The sequence below is a fragment of the Microtus pennsylvanicus genome, chromosome 11 (genome assembly GCF_037038515.1).
Source record: "Microtus pennsylvanicus isolate mMicPen1 chromosome 11, mMicPen1.hap1, whole genome shotgun sequence".
NCBI classification, from domain to species: Eukaryota; Metazoa; Chordata; class Mammalia; order Rodentia; family Cricetidae; genus Microtus; species Microtus pennsylvanicus.
Window position 1 is genome coordinate 61,217,707 of NC_134589.1, and position 13,283 is coordinate 61,230,989.

The 13,283-nt window shown below is 50.6% G+C and overlaps 1 protein-coding gene across 7 annotated transcripts in view; it reads right to left on the reverse strand.

Moving 5' to 3' along the window:
* Positions 1-13,283, reverse strand: part of Rai1 (retinoic acid induced 1) — a 99,665-nt gene that overhangs the window by 52,808 nt on the left and 33,574 nt on the right. For 4 of the 7 annotated variants that reach the window (XM_075992335.1, XM_075992337.1, XM_075992336.1 and 1 more), the window contains one exon: positions 11,347-11,476. The exons of 2 other annotated variants lie outside the window; for them this stretch is intronic. The gene's annotated coding sequence lies outside the window, so the exon portion shown is untranslated. Of the gene's footprint in view, positions 1-11,346; positions 11,477-11,882; positions 11,953-13,283 lie in introns of those variants that run through there. One more of the 7 variants, XM_075992339.1, reaches the window with a different exon arrangement.

Consider the following 13,283-nt stretch of genomic DNA (forward strand, 5'->3'; position numbering starts at 1 on the left):
CTATGCCTCTTCATCTCAAGAAATTACTATCCTTGATCCAAAAACCCCATCTCTGAGAATGACCCATTTTCTCTTCAGGGATGCTTCCTTTTAATCCAGAAATTCCATAGGTCCACAACATTCCATCTCCAGAAGTGTTTTATTTATCTCCAGAAACATATTCTTTATCTTCAGCTATGACCCATCTCCAAAATGTCAATGTTCTCCATAACAGCTCCACCCCAACTTTACGTAGCTTTCCAGAATGCTCCATCCCATCTCCAGATACTCATTTTACCTCCAGAAGGACCTCAAATCCAGAAGTCCCCCACTGTTTCCAGAAATACTCCAGCATCCTCCTGAAGCACTCCACATCCAGGGGGGCACTACAGCTTATCTCTAGAAAGGCTCCATTCTCAGAAATATTACGTCTGGCAATACTCGGAATGCAGAAAAGCCTCATCTTAAAACAAAACAAAACAAAAAAGTCTATCTCCAGAGGAATTCTCATTTCACTTTCAAATGTACCCCTACTTCATCTTCAGAAATTACCTCCTCCAGAAAATGCTTTCCATGTTGTCTCTAGAGACATCTTGGCTCTGGAACCATTCCACTTCCAGTCTGGAAACATGAAGGCAAAGCCTCTCGCCCTAGCTCACATGCTGAAGGAACTGAGACCATTTCCTCCAAGATCTCCTGAAAAGAGATTGTACAGGCTTCCTCTCCCGTCTCTCTGGTTCCTGGAGACCTCACAGTCATGTGCTGGGCCCTCTTTCCCAGGAGCAGGGATGAAGTCAAGAGCTAAACTCTGACAGATGCCTCTGTCCCAGGAGTAGGACCCCAGGTGATGATTGGGAGCACAGTGGTTCTCAAACTGTAGGTTGCAACTCCTTTGTGTGTGTGTGGGGGGGGAGATGACCTTTTCACAAGGGTCACATATCAGATATTTACATTACAAATCACAACAGAAGCAAAACTAGTAATGAAGTAGCAATGAAAACGATTTTATGGTTAGGGTCACCACAACATGAGGAATTGTAAAAGTGTCACAGCTTAGGAAGGCTGAGAACCACAGAGCTAGAGGATCTTGCCTGGGGCAGGAATGTGAGAGGGTTTGGGGCTGGAAGGAATAGTCAGGGTGAGTCCATATAGCAACGCGCCTCCCACCACGTCCTCACTGCTAAGCACCACCACCTACATACACGTGATAAAAACTACACTATGCACAGTAGGGCCATATTGTGCTTTAGAACAACATGGACATTTTTGTCCACCATTTATACAAAGATACATCCATATCCACTGGGAACCTTACCTGACCTTGCTGGGGGTCTTTAGATCACATTCTGAGAATGCCAAAAAGGGAAAGCACTCTGTCAGCCCCCAGAGAGTCCAAACTGACAAGCCTGGTAACCTAGTACCTGCTCAGTGCCAACTATTGAGAAGCTCAATCACAGCTTTTGGGCTTTAGAGAACTAGGAAGGTGAGAGCAGTATATTCAGTATCTGCCTGAACACTCCCTAAGATGGGTTGTTTACTCTACCCTGGGCAGCCCAGTCCCCTCGGGTAGAAGTAAGCCTGGCTATGTCATGAAGCCATGTTGTCCTGTGGGAAAGGTAAGGTGCTCAGGGAAGGAGATCTGGAGGTGGCTGAGTAGAAAGTAAGACAATATGCCAGTACCAGCACACACAAATGTGCCTCTGGGAGTGTCCCAGAAGCTCAGTATAAACACAGGCAAGCTACAAACCCTCTATATTGGAACTGAACAGAATGGTTCTGAGCCCCTGGACTGAACCAGGTGCTCCTGATACCTGGCCTCTGTGGGGCAACTCTCAGAGTTCCCAAATAGTAAAAGGAAGAAGCCCTGCATGATTCCTGATCTGTCCGGGTGGCAATGTGTAGCTCTGGTCTGCTGTCACAGGAGGACAATTACCATTTATTAAGCCTCCCAATTTAGAACCGGCCTCAATTAACTGGAACCTCCAGAGCCCATTTTGATGGATGTGACTACAGCTTCAATATGCCCTCCACTGTGCCCTCAGCACAGGCCATGACCTCCCAACTAGCTAGATTTGCCTAGACACAGAGCTTTGACATCTGTCCCCCACCAGCCCTCTTCTCTCCCAGTCCTGTTCAGGAGACTCATTGTATCTCTCTCTGCCTCACCTTCTTTTTCTAGGAAATGCATCCCCACCCAGAAATGGGAGTTAAACATGGATGTGAATGAACACATGGTCCTAAAGTACAAGATGGCAGTGAGCCAAGGCCACACCTCACTGTTATCAACAGAGCTGTCCAGGCCTCTTCGCTCCTGGGAACAGCCCAGCCTACTGCATCGATATTCTCTGTCCTTCATAGCCCAAACTGCACTGGTTCTCCTGGGACCTTTTTATCGCACAATGTCGCTTCAGCAAAAGGTTATGTAGAAGAATGTGGAAGTCTCTCCTGCATATTAACTAAAAGAATGTTCTTGAAAATGCACAAGAAAAAAGCACACCTAAGAGTCAGTTTCTCTGTGTCTGAGATGAAATGGGGCACTGGAATGGCAAGGTTCTGTCGCCAGTCCCACTCGACGAGGACCTATGTATGTCACTGAGCTCCAGATTTCTGGTCTGCTAACAGTGAGAACAAAAGTCCCCCTTCCTGGTGCTCTGACACTGTGAGGTCATCTGAGTAACTGCAATCTCACTCCAGAACACACAGAACACAACTGTGTTAGTATTCAGGCGCTGCCAACCAAGCACTTAACAGGCAAGAACACACTCCACAAGCACGTGATGCCTGTTTCCATCACCTACTCATGACAGCCCCACCTCCTGTGCACCCTCTTTTTCTGGTGGTAGGGAGTAGAGAATTCTTGGCTACACATTCTAAACCCAGTTTATCATTAGTTAGTTGTGTTTTCTTTTGTTCCATTTCTTTTTTTTTCCCCAACAAGAGTCTTACTGTGTAGCTTTGGCTAACTTGGGACACATCATGTAGACTGGCCTGCGACTCAAGAGATCCACCTGCCTTGACTCCCAAGTGCTATGATTAGAGGCATGTACCACACCTGACAACCAGCTGGCTTTTTAAAAGAAAGTAAAAAGATTTTTTTTGTGTCAAACCTGGTATTTTTTTTAAGTCATCTATTTACCAAACACTGCCCATCCAAGGATGTCCCTCTCCAGCCAAGGCTACCTCCAGCGTCAGCTCTTAAGAGAAGACTGCCCTTATAAGAGAGAGACAGTATGTGGGCAGAGTTGTGGAAACACAAGGTAAGCGTTCCTAAAGATCGGAGCTGTCAACTATTAGGTTTCTGTGTGCTGTTTTGTCAAATGGGGTGTGACAGAACCCACCTTCAGTAAGTAGGTGATGAGAATGGTGTAAAAGCCCCTGGCACAAAAATGGGCTCAGAGAGGGGTAGAGGGACCTAAAGGTTCATTCCCTTCTCTCTGAGGTTTACTTGCCCTCCTCAGCCAATCATAATGTTACAATAAACTGTAGGAGAAAAACGAGCCTCTGCAGATCCAATGCCCAGAGAGGCATGTTTGTATCACATAGCAAAAAATACATGAACGGCAGCTCAGAGCATGGCCCTCGGTAAATGGCTCTTTGCAGCCACAGGAGTGAGCTATGATCTGTTCCCATATTCCTAGGGTCCTAGGAAGCTCTATCTTGTCCCAACCTACTCCTGTTTCAGGCCTGCTGCTAGCTGGGGCTCAGTCATTGTATGTACTCATGGGCAACACCTGGCAAGTTCAGCAGAGCGCCTCTTCTCCTACTCCTCACACCACTCAATATCCTAGGAGTCCATTTTAGCCATGGCCAGGGCTCATCCTCAAACCTCCAAGACAGAGGCATGTGATATCTGCATACCTGTTTCTACCTCGGCAAAATGGATTAGGAATTTTCTACCAACAGACAGGGTCTAAAGAAAGGAACTAAGAGAGGCTGGGCCCTGGCACCCAGCAGTTTCTTACCCAGGTTCTTGGGTGCTATACAACTCTATGTTGTGCCTTTTTTCAGTACTGTAATCTGTTGAGTTTTAATTAAGGACCCCAGGACTACCACATCTTTTCCCTGTAAGACCTAGGGTTCCTTGGTATAAAGAATGGCAGGTCAGAGATTCTGGTTGAGGCAAGTGATTAGGGAACAGGCTAAGCCCTGCATCCCTCTAGCTGTCTGTCCTCAGGATCCCCAGTGGGGAGGGGAACCAAGGGTATTGAGAAGAGGCACCTGGGCTGTCCATATCCTTGGAAGCAGGTATGCAAGAGGATAAGAAGACTCAAGGGAGAGACAAGTGATGATGTGGACTTGCCAATGTCCCTAGACTACTTGGTGTTCCTGCCTAGGACCCCCACCTCTTTCCCAGTGCCCTCCAGATAATGTTTCATAGCAGTCACAGCCGAGCCCTTGTCAATTGCAGCTGCTCCTTGTGCTTGCTCTGTGGCCACTCTGTCCTAGAGCTGCTCACATTCACATATACACCCCCTCCCCATCTTGCGCCCTAGGCCTCAAACACATTGTCCAGAATATAGAGTTGCCACGCTCCTTCTCTATCAAAGAATACTGTGCAGTGAGTCCCTTTCCTCTGGGACACCCACTCCTGGGGCAGGGCCTCCTGGACAGACCAATGGGCTCTCAGCAATATAGCTTCAACAGCCACAAGTACAAGGTCAGGTTGATCTAGTTCAGCCTAGTCTGGATGCCCTCTATACAGCACCTGTTCTACAATCTTACCTCCAAGATGGCCTCCTCCCACAGTTTCTCCCAGCCACTTGGGCTCTGGCTGCAGCCCTAGACTATAAGCTAGCCCAGCAATAGTTCTTGTGGCCAAAGCATCCATGACAGAAGGGCTCTAACAAGGCTTCTCCCCCTACTTTTCCCCTACCTCCCACCCAAACCCCACTTTGTGTTTCCTACTTCTACCTGCCTTTCCCAGGCCACTGCATCAACTCTGACCCCAGTCCTGCTAGGATCTCACAGGACCAAGGAACTTTGTAAGAGAATGCCATCCACACCCAACCTACACTACAGAGAACTTCGTGAGAGAATGCCATCCACACCCAACCACAGTAACCTAGTGGTGACAGTGCTTTCTTTCATCAGGCAGCAAACTGGTGGCTCAGGGTCCCAGTCTGTCCCATAAATGCGTTACTGAATCATATGATTTTGAATAGGATGTATCACGAACACATCTAAATTTTGGGCCTTGAAAAAGCAGATGACAGGTACTCTGGTTGTAGAACCCAGGAAGACCAAGTGGCCCCCACAGTCTGACCTGCACTGTCCGCCTGGACTGGCATTATATAAGCATGGGTCCCTTCACCTTCCTGATGAAACAAGGTAACATATTAGCATTTTAAACAGGGTTGGCCATGCCTTGACCCACGGCAGCAGGGAGAAGTGACATTACAGGCAGGAAGAAGGCAGAAGGCAGGAACTCACCCGAAACTGGCCCTGAGAGGTGGCGACTTGCAGGGATGACTGGGACAGGCAAGGCACCGCAGTCTACTTGGGTACCAAGGGCTTCTGTGGGATGAGTGGAAACCTGTCTTCCTCCTTCCCAGTTCTGCACTCTCTGGGTACTAACTATTTCTGGCTTATAAACCTCTCCCTGGTCACGCTCCCCCCTAAGATTATGGGGTCAGATCTAATAAATCTCATTGGGGCCCAGCCCAGGAATACCCCCTCCCTTTTCCCAAACATCCCACTTTTAATGAGGCAACCTTAGATGGCTCCAGTGAGCACTCCTACTGAGACTTAGCTGAACCCCAGCTGTCCCTCTCCTCAACACGCTTAACTCCTCCCCCATGGTGGCACAGATGTCCTGGATGTAAAGATACAGATGAATCCCTTTGTGCCAGGGGCCGCCAGACACTTGAGCAAAGCCCACCTCACTTTCCTGACAGACTTGCCAGGAAAAACTACCACCACAAAGGGGAAATGCAGCTCTGATACTGGGACAGGGGCTTTGGATTCTTTTGGATAGGAGTTTCTCCCTCCCAGAGAATCTGGGTAGGCTTGGGACAGAGGCAGCCTATTAAGTGTGTAGGAGCAGGAAGAAGAGCAGTGGTAGGTACGCATCCCAGATACCAAGGTGAACAGGTTTACAGGAATGTCTATCACTGGATGCTTGTGACTGCTCCTCTCCTCGCTACCAGACCAGTCCTTTCGGTTAACAGGTGAGATAACCAAGCAAAGCAGAGCAATGTCAGGCCTGGGCTTTCCTAGAGAAATCTTAGCATGTGTACCCCAAGTGTGGCTGCAGTGCCTGCAGGCCCTAGCAGCACTTGTGTCTGGTCTGCTACACAATCAGCTAAGACAAGATATGAGGGTTGGTACAAAAGATGCAAGTCAGACAATTGCCTAGGTAGTGAGTTGTCAAATTCCCCACATGAAGGAACACTATGACTTATGCCCTGTATGGATGGCCTCGGAAAAGAAGAAACTCCAGTGACATGGAGAATAAGAGGACTCTCTAGGTCTTGAGACCTGGTTTCCCAGAGCTTCTGCAGAACTAGTGGGAGTCTGGGTGCGGCTAAGGACTAAGAAAACAGACTGGGTCTCAAGGCCAGAGAACTGGATACAGCCTTGAGTTCCCAACATGAAGCATGTCATTTTCTGTAACAACAACCACACACACCAACATGCACAGCTATGTAAATATGATGTAGCACCAGACACACAAGTACAGATCCATGGGGTTCTCGTGGCTGCCGTCCAGCTCCTGGGAACTAAGGAGATCACCTGGGGGAGCCCCAACTGGGCATGTACCCCCAACACCTGCCATAGCCTTCCAAACTGGGTCCTGAGTCTGCAGCTGGACCCTGCTTATGCAGACCCTCTATTCAGCCTCAGCCTCTTCCTGGCTGGGGGTTGAGCAGGAACAGCTCAATCAGTATATAATCGTTTTTAATTAACGTGCGGATCATTTCACAGGCTGATCTCCTTGGAGACCATAAGGAAGACGGTCTTCTAAGCTTTTCATTTTTTTTGCTCTCCCAGTGCACCCCTCCCAGCAAAAGGCCATACTTCACTTTTACCTACCACCTACAACCTTGAAAATCACACAAAAGCCTGGCTCTTGGGTCTCCTCAAGGCCTTTAGGAGGAAGGATGTGCTCACAACCACACACATATACAACCACACATAATACTCTCCAAAACGTACCTTCAGAGATGTATACACACCCACAGAAGGACGCACAGTCATGTCTGTCCAGACAGGAATATGCATGTGGAGGAAAAGGGTCACAAGTTGGAGGCCAGCATGGTCTACATAGTAAGATCCCTGTCTCAAAACATAAACAAGGGGTGAGGAAGATTAGAGGCACACACATTGGCACATCCCAAAACATGACACACAGAGGAGCACTCACCTGTACCACACAAATCTCCACGTCCATATTCAGCACAGTTTCAACATTCAGGGCGGAAGTACTGGCAGGGAACAGTCAAAAAGGGCCCTGTCCTTAGGTGGGGAATCAGAAACCACAGAGGCCTGCTACAAGGGTCTCTAGGGCTGGATGCAACACATTTAAAGTCAGAAGGACTCAAACCAAATAAGGTGTCATATGGGGTCCAGGCTGATGGCTTCTCTGTCCTGTTCCCTATGGAGAAGGATTTAGAACAGCACTCAGCCCTATATAGACACCCAAGGTGCCCAGCACGAGCTGGCCTGACATTCCCACTGAGACTAATGACCCTAGTCTTTCCTTTGGTACCTGACTCTGAGGCCCATAGAACTTTCTCTTTACTTCCTTCATTTGACTTAAATCTTTTCTAGCCCATTTTCCTTTTTCTCCTTCCTCCAGTCTCTTCCTTCCACACTCCCTCCCATTCTAGAACCACTGTTTCATCTGTTTCTTTTCCTCCCTTTCATCCCAGGTACTAGAGTCAACTAGAGTCAGGTCAGAAGGAAAATTATAATTGGACTGACTGTAGCCCATTCCAGACATAATACCTCTGATAGGTGCTTTATACCTCTCCAGCTCCTAACAGACCACAGCTGGATCTGTGAACTTGGAACCTGAGGCATAGAGGCTCCTGCCTCTATGACCCCATGGGGCCTGAACTCAGCCCTATCTCTCTTGAAGCACCTGCTTTTGATGCTCAGCTTTTCCCTTTGGAAAATGAGATGGTAAAGGGGAATAAGAGCTGTGGGGAGGGTTAGCAGGGAGCTTGTGGCCAGCCGACCTCAGGCTGGTGACTTGGGTAGTAGCCCTGGACCCATGAGCACAGCAGTATACATGATACAAAGGTGGTTAGGAGCCTATTTGCTACTGATCCAGCTAGAGAGAGCAGGGACAGGCTGAATGGTTCTCCTCACCTGTTCTCTCATCTATGAAATGGGCAAGCTCAGCTTAGGATTCTTCCCCGATGCAATAACCAAAGTACCAGACCAGTAGCAGGTTCTTGATGTGTGACCTTGGGACTCACTTCCCCTCTGGGCTCTCGTTTTCTCTTCTGTCAAAACAGGGAGGTCAGACCAGTGACTCATTGCCAAGGTTCTTTTCAGCACTAGAAGTTTCTAGATAGTAGGGAAGGAAGAACAGTGTCCTACTTAGCCGAGGAGAGCTAGGGAAGCCTGTTTTTTCCACTGCGGGCATGCCGGAGTCTTTCACGGTGATGGCAACAGCAGCAGTGGCATTTTGAGGAAATCACCTTAAACATCAGAAAAGGCTCTCTATACAAAATAGACCCAACTACATCACTTTGTTGCAGCACATGGAACAAAGGGCAGTATTAAGCAAATTACAGCAAATCCACTTGACTGGAAAAGCCTGAAGATGCTAACATTGGTATTTATGAAGAACTGGTTACAAAGCAGGAAAAGGCTGGCATTATCAGCCCAAAAAAGGAGAATATACATCTAAATATGGACAGCTCAACAAAGCCTTTAAAATCAGCAACCACCAAAGCCAACATGTGGGAAGAATCCTACCAACATGTGAGCACTGTCAGAGCCCATTAAGACACTCAGTAATCTGTTTGTTTTTCTCTATTTTTCAGGGTATTTTGCAAACTGTGTTATAACATATATGTCAAAAAAATACCTTCAAAAAACGACCTGCTGCTTCCAATCCCCTTTCACTCACTGATTCACTCATTAATCATTCACTCCTGTGTTTGTCTAGCCAAATACCAAACATTATTGTCTGCAGTGTGCCTGGCTCTGAGGTTCTATGAGAATAGCTTTTGCCTACAGGAAATGGAGGTCATGTCCAGGACAGGGTAGACAGCCAACCCCCTCCCCCAGTGCTGTATCCCCAGCCCTCCCTCATCACACACAACTCTCCGAAGTGCTGTGCACTGGGGTTGAGGAGTAGGTAACAAACCTGGTAAAATGAACCCTGTTTCCCAGAGCCCTCATCTCCAGCCTGTCTCATCTGCTGTCAGTCTACCCTGGGGGTCAGAAAGTCACTCTAGAAGACCTAGGCCTCCAGCTGTCAGGGTGAAGGTGTGGGTGTAGGAAAGGCGGAGGGTCAGGGAGGTTTTCTTCCTAAACCCAGCCCCCATAATGACATCCCTCCAGTTTCCATGACCCAGGCTTGTAACCTCTTTCCCTTGATACACAAGGCCACAGCTTGGTTGTCTGACCTTCCCCAGGCTCTGCCTTAGGTCTCCTATTCGGTCCCTAAATGAGGAACCGGCATGCCTCCTGCCCAGTCAATGGCAGACTGCAGCTGCCGTGTACAGGGAATGCGGGGTCTGGAGCTGCAGTTCCAGCCAGGCAGTGTTATGCTGCTAGCATGGAGGGGCTAACAACGTTTCTCTGTTGTTTAGGGACAGACAAATTTCTAGAGGAAAGGTTAACTCTTTGGGTTCCTGGACCCAACTACAGAGCAATCTAAAGACAGTTCAGTCCCCTAACCCCAAATGTTCTTCTGTGCTCCCCCAAGAGCCCTGTCTTTAGGTAGAGAAGAGAACAGCCAGCCTGTGGTATCTGGACCTCAGCACCCTTACCCCTGAGCTTGCTCAACTAGGAATCTATCAAAGCTGGGATTCATAATGCCCAGCTAGCCCCACATCCCTCCCCAAACCCAAAGTGAAAAGATCTGACAGCTTAGAGTGCCAAGGCCTGACCCAGAGGTTCTCCCTTGGAGGTGAGCCCTCCCCTTTCTGGACTGCAGTCCCCAGGAATTCTTCAGGATAGACCTCCTTTCCCATGACGCTAACTGTTCTTATCACTCCCCTCCCCATTCAGCAGCCCTTCACCCCATTCCATCCCAGGGAGAGGTACAGGTATAAGATCTCTGGGTCACCAGAGCAGGGATGTCTGCTGTGGGTTTCAGGAAGCCAAGCACTTCGTCACATAAGCACATCACCTCCGGGATCACCTCTCAGCCTGCATTGTACAGGAGGGGAGGAGGCTGAGGTTGGAGAGGTCCTTCTACGTGCCCAAAGGCTTCAGCCAATCGTCAAGCCTGAGCAGGCAGACTCCACAACCCAGCCAGTGCACCCCAACTCACCCTGCTGGGCACCCCTACTTGTTTCCTCTCTACATCACCCAGTGGTAACCTCTCTAACCCAAACAAGGAAGAAAGGGGGAGTCCCTTCCCCTGCCTAGGACCCAGGGTCAGCAGTCATAGGAGAGGCTGAGTCATGACCCCTGCCCCTCACTGCAAAGGCATGAGATTTTATTGTCAGGTTGGCCACTCGGCTGTTTCGGCAGGCGGGTGCAGGACAGAGGGCACTCGACAGGGAATGAGGAGGGGTATCTAGGGGAAGTGTTTGAAGCCGATCAGTCCACTAGATCCGGAAGCTGTCGGGAAGGGGGGGCAACCTTAAACGTTCCTAGGCTGAGAGGACGGGGCGGCAGTAGTGCCAAGAGGCGCCAAGGAACTGTCCCCCGGGAGACAGCACTCTCGGGAAGTTTCTCACTGGTTGCTCACAGTAGGACCGGTGCTCGAAACGCCCTCCCAGGCCAGACCAGCTTCCGGACACAGATTGCGAACTTGAGATGAACTCCTTCCTTCTCCAGCATTCCCATCTGCGGCCACCCGCCGCGACATCTCAGCCCCAATTCTTCCACGGGTAGCTCGGTTGCCGAGACCGCTCACCAAGGCATTGTGGAGCAAAAGGGAGGGGAGAATCCCCATCACAACCTAACTGCTGCGGCCATTAAAAAAAAAGAAAGAAAGAAAGAAAAGAAAAGAAATTCCTTCTCCTAGACTGATCCCTTCCGCCCACATAGAAACCCTTCAAACACGCAAACCCGCAACTCCAACAAGGATCGCGGCGCGGTGGGAGGGGTGCCCGCGGCGACCCCCATCAGCAGCCCCGCTTCGCTGCAGGTCAGAGCGCGGTGGCCAGCCGGGATTCTGGGAGCCCTCGCCCGGAGCAGCCCGCCTAAGACACAAAGCTCCACCGCCAACAATACCTGCGGGCTCCTCCTGGGTCTCGGGGCGCCGACGCGGCGCGTCTCGTAGTCTCCCTTTTCTCTTGCCGTCTCTCTGCTATGGTGCGCTCTCCCCCTCGCCTCTTCCAGTACCCGACAGCCAGATGAGATCCTTGGGAGAAAAAAATGTGAGCGCTCACACGATTCCTTTCTCTGCGCGCCGCAAGCGGCGGCGCTGGGCTCGCTCCTCTCTTTCGCGCTCCCGTGCGCGCCGCGCCTCTCTAGTCCCTCGCTTCCTGCTCAGCAGCGCCTGCGAGTGCCCTCAGTAGCCATTATTCACCGGCCGCTGGGGGACAGGAGGTAATTAGAGACGGCCTTGTGGCCACATCCACTGGGCTAGCACGATGCGGGCGAAGGGCGCGCGCGGGGAGGGGCACGCGACAAGGGGGCTTGGCTGCGCGCAGCCCGCGCCCCAGACGCGGAGGAGGGGAGGAGAAGGAGGGGGCAGGGAAGAGGAATGGTAAACTGGGTGCGAGCGGGAGGAGGGGGTGCAGGGGAGACGCTCCCGCGGCTCTCACCGCTAAGGCCAGGTCACGGCTGCGAGGTTCCTAGGCGCCTAAAGACGGGGTGGGGGTGGGGAAGGAAGGGGGTGCTGTGCGCGCGCGCGTGCGTACCAAAGCTAGAAGGGAGGGAACGCTTTAATATTTTTTCCAGTGACTTATGAGCCCACGGGTGAGCCCTTGGCTGTGCGTTTAGGTCCATGTATCAGTGTGGCTATAAATTTCTGTTCTGCCCTACGTGTGAATGTCAAGGGCTGGAGATGGGGGGCGGGTGGGATTAACTAGAAACCAGCCTCTGAACATGCCGGTAGGTCTCAGAGGGACTGAGTGATGCAGTGGTTGCGTGGGGGTGGTGTTTGTGTGCGATTGTTTATAGGTGGTAGTGTGACTGCGTGGGCGGGGCTGCCTGCGTGGGCTGTGTTCCGAGGGCGTTGTGTATTCGTGTGGGCTTGTTTGCGACAGGGCTGGCTGCTGTGTAGGGCCACGAGACTGAAAAAGTACGGACATTGCGCCTGTGCGTGCTCTGGCCACACGCAAGGATCTTAGGCTGCCTGTGATCGCGTAGGGTCTGAAGCTTGACAGGCAGAAGCTGGCCTTAGAGGATCCACAGTGGCAGAATAGCTGTTTAAGGTGCGAACAACTAGTGCTGGGGTTGGGGCACAAAACGATGCGTGGGTGTGTGTGTGTGTAGGTGTAGAGAGGTAGGTAGAGGGGGACCTTCATGACGAGCTTTCCTTCATTGTGCCAGAGATGCACCTCGGAAATCCTGGCACTTACCGACCCCACAGACCTAGAGATTTAGGGTTGGGGGGTGGAGGGGAGGTGGCGACACTGGGAGAGCCTAAGGTATCCTGGGAGCAAGAGGCGAGGGAGGTAGTGCCTGAAGATAGCCAGAAAATAAGATGAGACAAAGACGACTAGGACTTTCGAGACTGGCCCTCAGAGGAGAGGGTGGGCCTGCCACCATACAAAAAAAAAAAAAAAAGGCAGATCCTTGGAACATGATATAAGTGCGGAGGAGTGGGTAGGCCTGCCACCATGCTAAAGGCAGACCCTTAGAACATGATGGAAGTGCGGCACATAGTCTCGGACTGAGAGTTTTGCTAGCCAGTCCTTTTCCAAGCCACTCCCTGCCCAGGCAGCCATCCACTCATCCACTCCTATCTATCCATCCATTCATTTATGCATCTGTACATCTATTCAGGTACCCATCCAGGTTTTCCAAGCCAAGATTACCCGGGTCCCACTCCCCCACACCTTCTCTTCCTCCTCAGGAGGCACCTATCCTGCTCTATGGAAAGGAGCTACCTTTTCTGCACTTGGGGTCAGTAGTCTAAAGACTACCCTGTACCTACTGAAGTCTCCATTCCCCTTCTCACCCCACCCTGCTCATGGTGGTATGCCAATTAAGCTAGCGGG